General features: G+C 36.3%; 1 protein-coding gene across 2 annotated transcripts in view; it reads right to left on the reverse strand.

The window, feature by feature from the left end:
* The window catches only part of FNIP1 (folliculin interacting protein 1), a 138,544-nt gene that overhangs the window by 83,583 nt on the left and 40,257 nt on the right, over positions 1–14,704 (reverse strand). The gene's annotated exons all lie outside the window — the stretch shown is intronic.

A 14,704-nucleotide genomic window follows, 5' to 3' on the forward strand; every position in this document is an offset into this window, starting at 1 on the left:
GTGAGTAAAAACTGGCTCAATTTCCTTAGAGAATGGCTTTTTATTTTATTTTCTTATTTTTTAATGTTTATTTATTTTGAGAGAGAGAAAGCAAGCACAAGTGGAGGTAGGGGCAGAAAGAGAGAGGAGAGAGAAAATCTCAAGCAGGCTCCACAGTGACAGTACAGAGCCCATCACAGGGCTCAAACTCACGAATCGTGAGATCATGACACAAGCTGAAATCAAGTCAGACACTTAACCAACTGAGCCACTCAGGCACCCTGGCAAGTAGACTTTTTCTAAACTTCTATATCCAACTCCCATGATGCTCCAGTGAACCTTCCCAATCAAGTTTGGATGTTTTTATAGTTTATTTATTTTAAGACAGAGAGAGACAGTATGAGCAGAGAAGGGGCAGAGAACAAAGGAAACTCTTAAGCAGGTGCCATGCTCAGCACTGAGCCTGATGCAGGGCTTGATCCTACAACTGTAAAATCATGACTTGAGCCAAAATCAAGAGTTGGACACTCAACCAAATGAGCCCCCAGGCACCCCTCAAAATATATATAATAAACATACAAAATTTAGTAAAACTGAGTTTTTAGTTTTACAAGCAATTCCATGCCATGCCATTACACAATAATCTTCGTAACAGCACTGTTATGGAAACAATGCAAATGTTCATCTAAAGTAGAATGGATAAACATATTATGGTATATTCAAACTATGAAAATATATATATATTATATATTGAGCCAGTTTTTACTCACACAAACTTCATATAAGAATTTCATCTGTCCCTTCCCTGCTCACACTGTCTCTGTCCCTCTCAAAATAATATATTTTTTTTCAGACATAACAAATACAATGAACTTCAGCTACAGGCAAAAATATAGATCAACCCTGAGCAAATGAAATCAGACAATAACACACTCACACACACACAACACACACACACACACACAGTTACTATATTTTTCCATTTACACAAAGTTTAAATCAGGTAAAGCTTTATAGAGAGATGCTTATTTAGTTTTTAAAACTATAAGGAAAACGAAGTGATAGCTTCAAAACTTTGAGAGTGGTTACCTCTGGGGATAAGGTTAGAGGTGGTGGTGGTATAACCAGGAAGGCATATACCAGGTAGGCTGGGCACTACGTTCTATTTTTAGACTGGGCAGTGCTTATATCAATATTCATTCTAGAGCATAAAAAGCCACTTCATTTGTTTTATGTACATTTACATATGCATTCTTTGTCATAATTAAAAATTAATGAAGTGAGTTAAGAGCAAAGAGAGAAAGAGAGAAAACAACAAACTGTATGGTAAAGATACCTGTCTAGTGAACTGAATACACTACAACTGATGGGACAGTCACTAACTGCTATTCCAGGGGCTGTTTGTTGTTATTTAATGTCAGGCTGAACAGTCAATTCCTTTCAATCCATCAGTGACAACTCCTGATGGAGGTGCTTCATCTTCCAAAGAGAGCCATAACACTAACCTTATCAATGCATCTTAAATGACCCATAACTGGCAACATAAAATATCTACATTTCAAATTCTTGACAGTAAATATAATTTTAATTTTCTCCTGTCTAATCCTTAGTAAACATCTATATTAAGAACTGATTTACCAAAGTGCAGTCTGCTATTATGCAAAAGAAACTATAAAAGAATATACCAACACAGAGGTAAGAGGAAACCAGAAAAAACATTTTAGAGAGGAAGGAGAAATACCAGAGCAGTCACTAAAGAGCACCCACTAGTTTTAGAACAAAGAAGTATTGGGGACCATGGCAAGGAAACTTGTAAGGAAATTCTACAGATTGCAGAGTATTGAACAATGAATAGGAACAGAGAAAATACTGAATTTAGGATAAGTGTCAAAGAAACAAAGGAAAGAAATCATGGAGTGACAGTTTTTTGTTATTAAAAAGGACACATCTGAACATATTTACAAACAAAGAATATGAAGTGGAAGAAAAACGATTAGTGATAAAGCAAGGCCTCCAAAGAAACAGAGTTGGACAGGTACAGAGTACAATACCTATGGATAACCCATACACTGGGATGGAAATAAAGGAGGCAAAGATGGACATGAATATAGAAAACACTGTAAATATAAAGGAAAGATGCTGAGAAAATTCATTTTAAGAGCTCTATTTTCTTTGTAAAGTAGATGAAGGGAAGCAAAAGAAAAGTTATAAAATGTGGGAGAAATAGAGAGTAAAATAGAGAACAATGATGTGGGAATAAAAACTGTGATAACTAGGAAACATAAGGTTTCTGAGCAATTCAGGAAGTCTACACATTGTTTAAGACTATGAATATATACCTGCCACCAACTACACAGTTAGGTCATTTTCTCTAACAAACACTCCTGTTCTTGAATTTGGATCAGATTGAGCCAAGGTAAGGATTATGCTAGGGAAATATGAAAAAAACAAAGGGGAGTCTCAGAGATGGAGCAAAACACTGACAAAAATATACCTGGAATGACGGACAGTGGAATCTATGCTAGTTAGGTAAGAAAGTGAGGATGGGGGAGCTAACAGATTAGAAGAAAATGAAGGCAGTCGGGTCAAAGTGCTGGAATAATATGAAGAGCCATAGGGGGGAGGCAGGAAGACAAGGAATAGAAAACCATCACAATAGGATAGAATACTAGATTTAAGATATTAGAGGTTTAAGATGTTAACTATTAGAATGGATAATTCATTCATTCATTTAATACGAGTATGTGCCTACCAAGTGCCAAGCATTGATTAGGGTGAGATAAGTAAGAACCTGCTCTGGCAGCAAGATACAGCAGTAGCAAAGTAAAGAAATAAATGGACATTATAACGTCAGATAAATAACTGAAGAAATGAAGAAATCAAAACAAGGAATCAATAAACTGTGACAGAATATGGTAGTAAGGAAATGCTGTGTGAGTCAGCAAGGTATATTTACTTTTTTAAGTGCCTATCTGGACAAAATTTTATGAGGAAAATGAAAACTTAGGCTTTGCTAAATGTGAGGTTATTCCAACAGACCTTGAATGAGCAGTGGCTGCCATCTCATTCATCTAATCCCCTGTGATTTCAAGACACACAAAGAATAAAATCTAAATTCCTTTTCTTAGATGTAAAAATGATCAAAATCTGGCCCTGATCTACCTTTCCCGACTTATTTCATGTTACCCAGGATATCAAAACACTGATCTCAAAGGTTCAAAGACATACCACACAATTTCACAGTTCCATGCCTTTGTACAAGTTACCTCCACCTGAAATATCCTCAACCACCTTGGCAAAATTCCCACTCATTCTAAAAGATCTAGCTTAAATATTTGTCACCCCTGTGGAAGCTCTTTAGTAATTCCACGAGCAGAGTTATGCTGCTTACTTTTGAGATTACACTGATTTTGGCTTAGAAATCTAGTAGTATTTTCCACACTGTACTTTTTAACTGTTTACATTTTCTTCCACTAGAAAGAAAGCTCTCTGTAGGGAAAGCTTACTCATCTTAGGTTTTTTTCTTTTTTAAGTTTATTTATTTATTCAGAGAAAGAAAAGGACAGCACAAGCAGGACAGGCGCAGAGAGAGAGAGGGAGAGAGAGAATCCCAAAGAGATTCTCTGGGGCTCAAACTCATGAAACCATGAAACATGACCTGAGCTGAAATCAAGAGTCAGACCGTTATTAACCTACTGAGCCACGCAGGTGCCCCTCATCTTTTAATTCCTAGATCCAAGCACATTAGTAAGCACATAAGTAAAACTACATAATCCCAAGTAATTAGTCAGTTAAGCATACAACTTTTTTTTTTTTAATATTTTTATTTATTCCTAGGAGAGAGAGAGAGACAGCATGAGCAGGGGAGGGTCAGAGAGAGAGGGAGTCACAGACTGAAACAGGCTCCAGGCTCTGAGCTGGCAGTCAGCACAGAGCCGGATGCGGGGCTCGAACCCACGAACCGCGAGATCATGACCTAAGCGAAAGTCGGACGCTTAACCGACTAAGCCACCCAGGCACCCCAAGCATACAACTCTTAATCTCGGCTCAGCTCAGGTCACAATTTCACAGTCCTTGAGTTCAAGCCCTACACTAGGATGTGTGCTGACGACGCAGAACCTGCTTGGGATTCTGTCTCTCCATCACTCTGTCTCTCCTTCACTTGTGCTCTCTCCCTCTCAAAATAAGTAAATAAACTTGAATATATAAATAAATGAAAAATTGATAATTTGGACCACATAAAAATTTAAAACCTACATATCAAAAGAGAGAGTTAAAAAAAAAAAAGGGGGACCAGCCATAAACTGGAAGAAAGTATTTCAAATGTACATAATGAGGAAAGGATCTGTGAACAGCCTATACAAAGAACTCCTACAAACCAATTTTAAAATGGGATTAAAAGACCAGACCATTTTATGTAAGTATGTATGTGAATAATGAATGATCAAAAGCACATGGAAAAGATGCTATCAGTACCAATCATCAGAGAAATGCAAATTTTTTGCTTTTAGAACCCCCCAAAACTACTAAAATAGCTAAAAATAAACAGACTAATACACCAGTTGATGCTAAGAATACAAAACACCTGGAATCCTCATGCACTGTTGGTAAGAGTGTAAAAGGAAACAACCATTTTGTAAAATTATTTGGCAGCTATGACCCAGCAATTATTCTCATAGGTATTTGACAACAGAAATAAAAATACATGTTCACAGAAATGTCCCCTCCAGTTTTATTCATAATAGCAACTGGGAACAGTCTAAATGACCATTAATGGGAGAATGGATAAACAACCTACACTACACATTTCTACAATGAAATACTACTCCAAAATAACAAGGAATGAACCACTGATAATACAATAACATAGATGAACTCTAAAAACATTGTTAAAAGAAAAAATCCAAACAAAGAGGCATACATATTGTTTTTGTTTAATTTTTTTAACATTTATTTATTTTTGAGAAACAGAGTTTGAGCCGGGGAGGGACAGAGATAGGAGGAGACACAATCTGAAGCAGGCCCCAGGCTCTGAGCAGTCAGCACAGAGCCCAACATGAGGTTTAAACTCAAAGGCCATGTGATCACGACCTAAGCCAAAGTTGGACACTTGGCCAACTGAGCCACCTGCCCCAGAAGCATACATATGGTTAATTTCATGTATATTTAGTTCTAGAACAGATAAAACTCACCCATGCTGATAGAAATCAAAACTGATTGGTCAGAGGTTGGGGGGCAAGGGGAATGGACTAGAAAAATTGCATGAAGGAACTTTACAGAGCAACTGCAATATTCTAGATCTTTACCAGGGTTTTAGATAAACAAGTATATGTATACATTTTTCAAAATTAATCACACTGTACACTTGGAATGATGTACATTTTATGTAAATTGTACCTCAATTTTAATTTTTTTATAATTTTAATGTTTGTTTATTACTGAGAGACAGAGAGAGAGACAGCGGGAGCAGAGGAGAGGCAGAGAGAGAGGGAAACAGAATCTGAAGCAGGCTTCAGACTCTGAGCTGTCAGCAGAGAGCGTGACCCAGGGCTCAAACTCACGAACTGTGAGATCATGACCTGAGCCGAAGTCGGAAGCCTAACCAACTGAGCCACCCACGCACTACTATACCTCAATTTTAAAAAAGAAGAGGATTTAAAAATAATAAAAATAAATTTAAAAATTGAAGAGGATTACAGGGGGAGAAAAAACCCAACACTGTATGTAACCAAACTATATATTCACATTACCGACATGTCATTAAAACAGAGATATTAAACATTTACCACACTGAAAGCACAATGCCAGGTGCTGGGAATATTTGTGTTGTCAGACAAGATCGGGCGCGTTCAGGGTGGTATGGCCGTAGAATATTTGTGTTGTCATATTCTTAATCCATATAGTCTCTCACTGACTTAAAAGCATTCACTAAGCATGAAAAGAAAAGATGACTATACCATGAGAAGGCTCACGTCTAATAGAAAAATAATCAATTTATCAATCTGATTTAGTCTATGCTGATGTAAAAAAAATCTAGATAAGACATTTGCATAGGGAGGTCAGTAAGGACTCACTAAAAATTAATAATAAATGATACACAATAAATAACAAATAAAAGTTAACACATATTTTCTATTATACACCAACTGCTATTCTAAGTGCATTATGTGTATTAATTTATTTAATCTTCACAGCATCAATTCATTTGATCTTCATAACAACTCTATTCCTATCTTATAGGTAAGAAAACTAAGGCAGGGAGAGGTTAAGTAACCTGCCCAAAATGACACAGCTACCTACTAAAAATGGCAAAGCTGAGTTTAGATTTCAGACAGTATGTCTCTAGAGCACAGGATCTTAACGATTCTTCTGTACTATAGATTAAGCAGGAAATACTACTTAAAGCTTACCATTCTCTTTGCTTAAAGAAGAAACCACATGTGTCGTAATTCATAGTGACTCTAGCTCAGGAGTGTGCAGTGAAGCAATAAGCAGAGCTACAAAGACAGGCTGGTGCCAGATCAAAACTCAGAAGCACTTCACAGAAACACCAAAGAACCTCATCATTCAGGCAGTGAGTAAACAAGGGTGTCAAACAATAGGTGACAAGATCATTTGTGCATTTCAGAAAATCACACTGACAGAAACTTGGGAAAGTGATGAGAGTGGGAGGTCTAGAGGTAAGAATAATGTTATAAACTCACAAAACAACAGCAATGAAGACAGGAAGAAAGGGACAGAGCTAGATATTATTTAGGAGACAGAGAGATACGACCTGAGAGACTGTATATGGGGAGTGAGGGAAGAGGATGGCTGACTCCCAGATTTCCAATTTGATGAAAACAGATACCATTAACCAAGGTGGAGAACATAGGAGGAAAGCAAGTTTGGGATAAGGACATAAATAAATTGAGTTTAAGGAGTCTAAAACACAGCTGCAGAAAAGCATCCAACAGACTGATGAAAAAATGGTCTGGAACACATGAAGAAAGTTGAGACTAGAGTTTTGGACACAGGAGTTACTGACACATACTTGGTAGTGAAACCATTTAGGAAGAACATAACTGTTGAAGAGAGAAAAGAAAGTGAAGAACCAATAAACTAGAATTTTAGGACATGGCAATAATTAAAGGATAGGGAGAAAAGAAGCAGAGAAGTCAGGGAAGATCAGCAAAGACAGACCACTAGAGAGAAAAGAGAAAACCTATGGTAAAATGTTATTTGAAAAGTCAAAGAAAATTTTTTAAAAAGTCAAGAAAACTAAGATAAAGGAATACTGTACAGTACCAAAAGCCAAAATTTATAAAGACTTAAAAGTGTCCACGCAATCTGGCATTTTGGGGCCTTTGGTACTCTTGCAAAGGACCCTTTCAGTGGAGAAGTGGGGTGGGGTGGGGGTAATCACATAGGAACGGGAATAGAATTGAGAGAAAAGAGCTGAGACCATTAAGGTAATAAATATGTGTTATTTGAAAGGTTTCCCTGTGAAAAGGGAAGAGACAGGAATAATGTGGCCACATAATTCACCATGTAAACTGCAGAGACTTGAAAGTAAAGGAGGACCCTAAACACACTATAGTAAACTGAGATCATCTTGGGCAACCAAGGTCTATGGTCACCCAGACGGGTAGGTAAAGCTACAAGAGGCTTTTTCTTAAAGGAAAAAAAATGAAGATAGATCTACACACATATTTTTATATATATAAAATTTCCTTTTATCTGCCTATCTTTCTATCCAAAAAGGGTATACACTTAAATGTATGTATTTCCAGATTTATGGGGAGGCATCAGCAACAGTCTAAAAGCAACCAGAGAAAACTGTTGGACTGATTCCAAACAAGTTAGCACACAGTATTCTGGGTAAGGCTAATGAACTACACCGTGCATTTACTGAGGCAGGAAAAAAAAAGGGTCTACAAATGAAAATTAATGGGGATAGGCTTTCAGGTTGAAGAGAAGAAACTATGCATTTATACTGATCACTTTTGTTTTTTCTGAAAAGTAGAAGTCAAGCATGTACCTAAGTATATATGAGATGTGTGGCCTAAACTGGGGTATAGGGTTTGAGAGATAAAGGTCTGACAAAGTCATCAAAAACAAAAGGGGGGGGGGTGCTAACTTAAGAAAAGCATAAGCCAGAGCACTGTCAAGCCAGCTAAGCTAAAAATCATAAATCTGTGACAGGACTAGTTTTCTAAATTATCACAAGTGAACCTAGGTATGGAAGGGGCAAAAGTAGACAGTGGATTTAACAGGAAATTTTGTAAGTAGCTCCAATAGAAAACCAGGGGCAAGGCTGTTAAGACTGATATTGAGAAAGAAATTCTGGACATATCAACACAGGAAACATGGTGAGGATGGAGGTAATAGAAGGAAGAAAAAAACAAAAAACAGTAGTCTCAATGAAGTTAGAGAGCAAATCTATGTGAGAGAATAAAGGATATAAAGTTGTAGTCAGAACAGGAGCATCCCAAAAAGAGAGCAGAGTCAGTTCATAGTTAGGCTCAAGGCAGAGCTAAGAACAGATCAAGGTAGAGAGTAAGAGAAAGACAGTAAGAAAAGGTACTGTGAAGCCAGAATGTTAGATGTGTGAGTTGTCCACGATGATGGTACAAAGCGATCAGGAAAGAAACACTATCACCTAAACGTCAAAGTTCTTGAAAAATACCAGGGAGCCATCTGGTAGAAGGTCAGCAGTGGATGCCACCAACGAAACAGAGCAAAGTGGGGCCCTATAGCAAAGACCTCTGAAAAGAAGAGGTTTTCATGAGAGGGCAAGAACAATCTCCAAGCAATAGTAGGGGCCAAGTTTCTATGGCCAGTATTGGATAGTGTGTGGAAAAATAAATATCCCGTACTGAAAGGGCAAAAGGAGAAATTATGACCTGTGATAGCAAAAATGTGGAGAAATTGCAAAGAAAATGAAAACACAAAGAAGGAATTCTAAATGGTGCAGAGAAAAGGCAGCACAGGCATTAAGAGATGGGGAAGGGAAGGATGGAGACACGAAGAAGGATCAATACCTACAGGGCTCAGACTGTGGGATATGCCTGAATAACAGAGATGGAAATAACACAGCTTTATATTTAAATAGAAATCTTGTGTGAAGTTGTTGTGGTCTGACAACAGAAGTCCTTAAAAAAAAATCTGATCAAAAGTTATCTGGAAACCATGGGCTCAGCTGGTTGAGCATCCGACTTCATCTCAAGCCATGATCTCATGGTTCATGAGGTGGAGCCCCACACTGGGCTCTATGCTGACAGCTCAGAACGTGGAGCCTGCTTTGGATTCTATGTCTCCCTCTCTCTCTCTGCCCCTCCCCTGCTCCCAGTCTGCCTCTCTGTGTCTCTCAAAAAAGGCAAATGTTAAAAAAAAAAAAAAAAGTTATCTGGAAAAAGATCTGTGATTCATAAGATTAAGTGCCTGAAATGGAGAGGGTTTGCTGACAGAGTTATGATTTCCTTTATCCTATAATGGAAAAAAGTTGTGAATCCTGAAATTAATAGACACTCTGAACTGAAACTGACTAAATTGATCTGTTTTCAAAAAGGTGCCTGACAAATTAATTCTATTTGAAATCTACTCAGAGAATGTATTAAACACAATAACCCCAAAGTGACTCCTTTAATAGGCAAATAATTGTAAATGGTGACGGTAATCTTAAATTTATTCAGTTTTCAAATGAAAAAAGTGAAAGAGAAGCAAAAATGACCTGCCTAGTGTCACTGTTCTGGTTAGGCTGTCTGGTCTCCCACTTCCTTTCACTCCCATCTCTACCTTTCACTGGTATTCACAAACAGTATGGCACAACCTTTTATTATACCAAAACCTAATCTTTGATATCTAATCTACTATGCTTTCTACTTAATTGTGTTGCCTCTTTTCATTAAAGTTTAACTGAAGACATAACTAAGCCAAATCATTAACACTGATAAGCATACCATCACCATTCACAAAAATTATCTGTACACTATAGCAAAACTTTCCTCAGTATTAAGCTAGTGTGTTCAGCTTAACATTAATTTAAACATTAGTAAGAAAACTACTCAATAAACCACAAACTATTTTAAGACTCTACACAGATGTTATTCATAGTTTATGTTAGCCTATCTGCTCTGCAGGTTTTTTATCTGACACTTTCAAAGAATGGTAATAGAAAATAAACATGGTAGGGGAGCCTGGGTGGCTCAGTCGGTTAAGCGTCCGACTTCAGCTCAGGTCATGATCTCATGGTTCGTGGGTTGGAGCCCTGTGTCTGGCTCTGTGCTGACAGCCAGCTCAGAGCCTGGAGACTGTTTCAGATTCTGTATCTCCGTCTCTCTCTGACCCTCCCCTGCTCATGATGTCTCTCTCTCTCTCAGAAATGAATAAAAACATTAAAAATAATAATAAAATAAAACCAAATACATTTTCTTAAGAAAGGATTATCAGTGACAAGGCATCATTAATTGTACCAATTCTGCTTTTGAAGAGTACTAAAAAAAACTTTTTAATGTTTATTGATTTTTGAGAGAGAGAGAGAAAGACAGAGAGAGCACGAGCAGAGAAAGGACAAAGACAGACAGGAACACAAAATTTGAAGCATGCTCCAGGCTCTGAGCTTTCAGCACAGAGCCTGATGCTGGGCTCAAACTCACAAGAAATCAGATCATAACCTGAGCTGAAGTCTGACACTAACGGACTGAGCCACCCAGGCACCCTTCTTTTCAACAGAATTTAAACTGATTTTGTAAACAGTGAAAATTCCTCCCAGATTGGTAACTTGATAATCACAAATTTTACTTTATATATTGATTTGGTTTTTCATATTTCAGTATCTTAATAAGTACTATGAGAAGCTGAGAGAGATAAAGAATATAATGTACCTCCAATTAATTTCCTTAACAAGTGAGTGAATGAATGACTGTATCAGGAAGTACCATTTCAATTCAAGAAGCTAATGTTCTTTTTAAAAATTCCAATATAGTTAACATAGAGCATTACATTAGTTTCAGGTGTACAATAAAGCAATTCAACAATTCCGTATAACACCAATGGCTCATTACAAGTGCACTCCTTAATCCCCATTACCTACTTCACCCAGGAAACTGTATGTTTCTAATTATTTCTCTCTCAAAGGAATTAAAATTCTCTAACCTAACAGAAAAATAATCCCATGATTTATATGTTAATCTCAGTTCCAAAGAAATGGGTTATCAGTTTAGGCCTTTTCCTATCCAAAAAATCTTAATTTTTACATAAGCTGTTTATACCCAAGAATTTTTCTCCAATTATGTTTTAATAAACTAAACAGTATAGTAACACTAGATAACCTTTAATCTGTTTATCTTAAATCGCAGTGAATTCAATTAAACCTTGAATATTGATGAAATCCTAATGTGTGTCATTTACATTTTAATGAAGACTATAGTCAACTGGGTGCCTGGGTGGCTTAGTCGGTTAAGCGTCTGACTTTCGCTTAGGTCATGATCTCGCGGTTCATGGGTTCGAGCCCCGCGTCGGGCTCTGTGCTGACTGCCAGCTCAGAGCCTGGAGCCTGTTTCAGAGTCTGTGACTCCCTCTGTCTCTGACCCTCCCCTGCTCACGCTGTCTCTCTCTCTCTCTCTCCCTCCTAGAAATAAATAAAACATTAAAAAAATTTTTTAAAAAAAGAAAACTATAGTCAACTACTTGGCTGTAGGATTACCGTCATCATTTTACCAAACTAGGTATTACTAGTTTGTGAAAAATAATATAAAAACATATCATTATATACACAGTAAAATATATTATATATAATATAAAGTGAAAATATACATTATTATACATAAAGTAAAAATATAAACTGTTACCAGCCTTAAAGATCCCCAAATCCATTTATACTTACCCCCAATCTAACATGTATAAAGTCATATACATGAAGTTAAAATTTTACAAAAAGTATTTCAAAGTAAACAAATTAATAATCTATACCATGGCAATGAGAAAGAATGAAATCTGGCCATGTGTAGCAACATGGATGGACCTTGAGGGTGTTACGCTGAGCGAAATAAGTCAGGCAGAAAAGGACAAATATCATATGTTTGCATGAATAGGAGGATTAGGAGGAACCTAATGGAGGACCATGGGGGAGAAGAAAGGGAGAAATGGTGGGGGAAAGAGAGAGAGGCAAACCATGAGAGACTCTTGAATGCTGAGAACAAACTGAGGACTCATGGGGGGGGGGATGGGCATGGAGGAGGGCACTTGTGGGGATGAGCACTGGGTGTTATATGGAAACCAACTTGACAATAAACTATTTGTAAAATATATATTTTTTTTAAAAAAAAGAAAAAAATAATCTATACCATGAATTCTTGTTGAAATGGAACCTCAGCAAGAGTAAATTTCTATACTATAATAAAATGATATCATATATCACATCTACTATAAGAGTTACTTACTATTTTTCAGCATCACATACACCTAATTGAAATATCCCTGACCTATGTGGTTTTTAACTCTCTGACATTAATTCTATATACTTGAGAAATTAAGAAACAGCAGTAGAGCCCCAAAAGAATGTTAAAATGAGTTAAACAATTCAAAGGGCCAGTATCCAAGTTATTCAACTGAGTTATGCATATTGAAAAGATACTTTTAAACTTCATAGTAGAATTCATTTAAAATATAAAAACAATGTACCTTCATCTAAATTCACTGCTAATTCAGATTTTTTAATTCCAGTCATAAATGACTAACTGGGACACATAGTTAAGATGTTCACAGAGCATTAAAAACATTACCAGAAGAAATCTAGGCCCATATCTGAATTAAAGAATAATATTAACTATAAAAATAAGATTATAAAAAATAGATTATAATTAATAAATTAATAAAATATCAAGTTTTTAATTTAAATTTTACATATATATGTATACGNAAAGAGCAGTGAATGACAAACAGAATAAGACACAAAAATACCAATGACTAAAATATAGTATTTATAAATTACATATTTAAAATAATAAAACCTACATGCTTAAAACATTCTCAAGAAGCCCTTCTAATTAAATTTATCACAGTTTTAATCTACTTTTCATAAAATAAGTATACATAAAAGCCTCAGCATTTAAATTTTTGATTCAGATATTTTGAAGCAAACTTACTACCAAATTTATAACTACATTTAGGCTGATTCTGAGGCTAACAATATTTGAAAATAACAAGTTAAACTGTACATTAGTGACATTTCTGTTTCTCTTACACAGTTTCACTTTTCAAAATCCCTAAAAACTCCAGTTATGCACAACAGCCAACTCAGGTTAATAATAGCAATGAACCATATTCATCTGAAACCACAAGACTGTCAGGTGACATACCAAGAAGTCTGAATTTAACTCAAATAAAAGCTTCTCCAAGCGGCAATGCAAAAGGCTTTATCCTAGCAACAGAACCATGGGAGACCAGAGTCTTTGGGAAATCTACTGCCCATGACAAAATCTACTTTTGCAAAAGTCTCCATCTTTTCAGTCCTACCATTTCACAACTAGGATCCCATTCTTTTATTTCACTAAAGATTCTGAGATTTTTTTTGTAGAAGCAAATTATGACCACACTTCAATTCCTTTATCTCTTCTACTATAAATACATGATTAAAGAAAATCAACCTAAGTATTATGTCAACTAAGTGCAGCTCTGGCAGCTGCTGTAGCCTAGGAATGCCGATTTTTTTTAAGGGTGTTTTAACTCCACAATAGCTGGTCTGCACAGAGGCAACCAGGGCTGGTTTCCAGCAATTCAACAATCCCCATCTATAAGGAACTTAGGCTCATCTAATGAACAAGAAAACAGAATAGCTCCTTTTTAACTTCTCTGTGTTCAACTCTGCCATTTCAAACAAGCACACACACACGTTCTTGGAAGCCACAGGAAACCTGTATTCTACCCAGACGACAAGCAATTGGAAAAGCAAGCCCTGAGGATCACAGGACCCAGAGTGGTCATATGCAAACTGGCTCACTAATCTGAACTCTGTGTTGAATTCAGACAGACAAGTCTAGCACAAAATATGACCTCTGAATTTATAAAGTTTATATATGTTATATAAATAATTCATTTGAAATATAAAAATAAAATAAAAATATATTTACTTATATAAATATAAATATATTGGTTGGTTCTGAAATAGAGATATTTCAGCTTGCTTTAAAAAGTCTTTCACTGGGTTTGTATTTTAATATACATAAGCATGTTCTTTCAGAAAAAGCACCATCTGTGTATTATGCTGATATGACTACTGCAGTAACAGAAATGCCTTAATACAATGGGCTATTAATCCACAACCGAATGGGCAATATGCTAAGACCAAGAATCATTCCCCACATCTAACATGGCAGAAACAAAAGAATGGGCTCTGAATCCGCCTAACTTAGATTTAAATCTCAACCCTGCCATACAGGGACTGGATGTGATCTTAGAAAATGCCTTAACTTCTCTAGCCCTTAGATTGCCCATCTCTAAGATAGGACTATGTTTATGATTAGTGTAGGCATTGTGCTTTATCTCATTAACTCTTAAAACAGTGTGCCACATATATCTAGACTTCAATAACATTTGGTGAATTACTGACATGCTGCTAGAATTACCAGTCTTCCACGTATACTGCCTTTTTGTCTCAATTGTAAAAACTCTAAATTTTCTTTATTTTCATGGTAATACTTTATAATTAATTCTAATAGTCCTGGTACTTGTTGAGATATGTTAA

The sequence above is a fragment of the Crocuta crocuta genome, unplaced genomic scaffold, assembly GCF_008692635.1.
Source record: "Crocuta crocuta isolate KB4526 unplaced genomic scaffold, BGI_CrCroc_1.0 scaffold64, whole genome shotgun sequence".
In the NCBI taxonomy this organism is placed as follows: domain Eukaryota; kingdom Metazoa; phylum Chordata; class Mammalia; order Carnivora; family Hyaenidae; genus Crocuta; species Crocuta crocuta.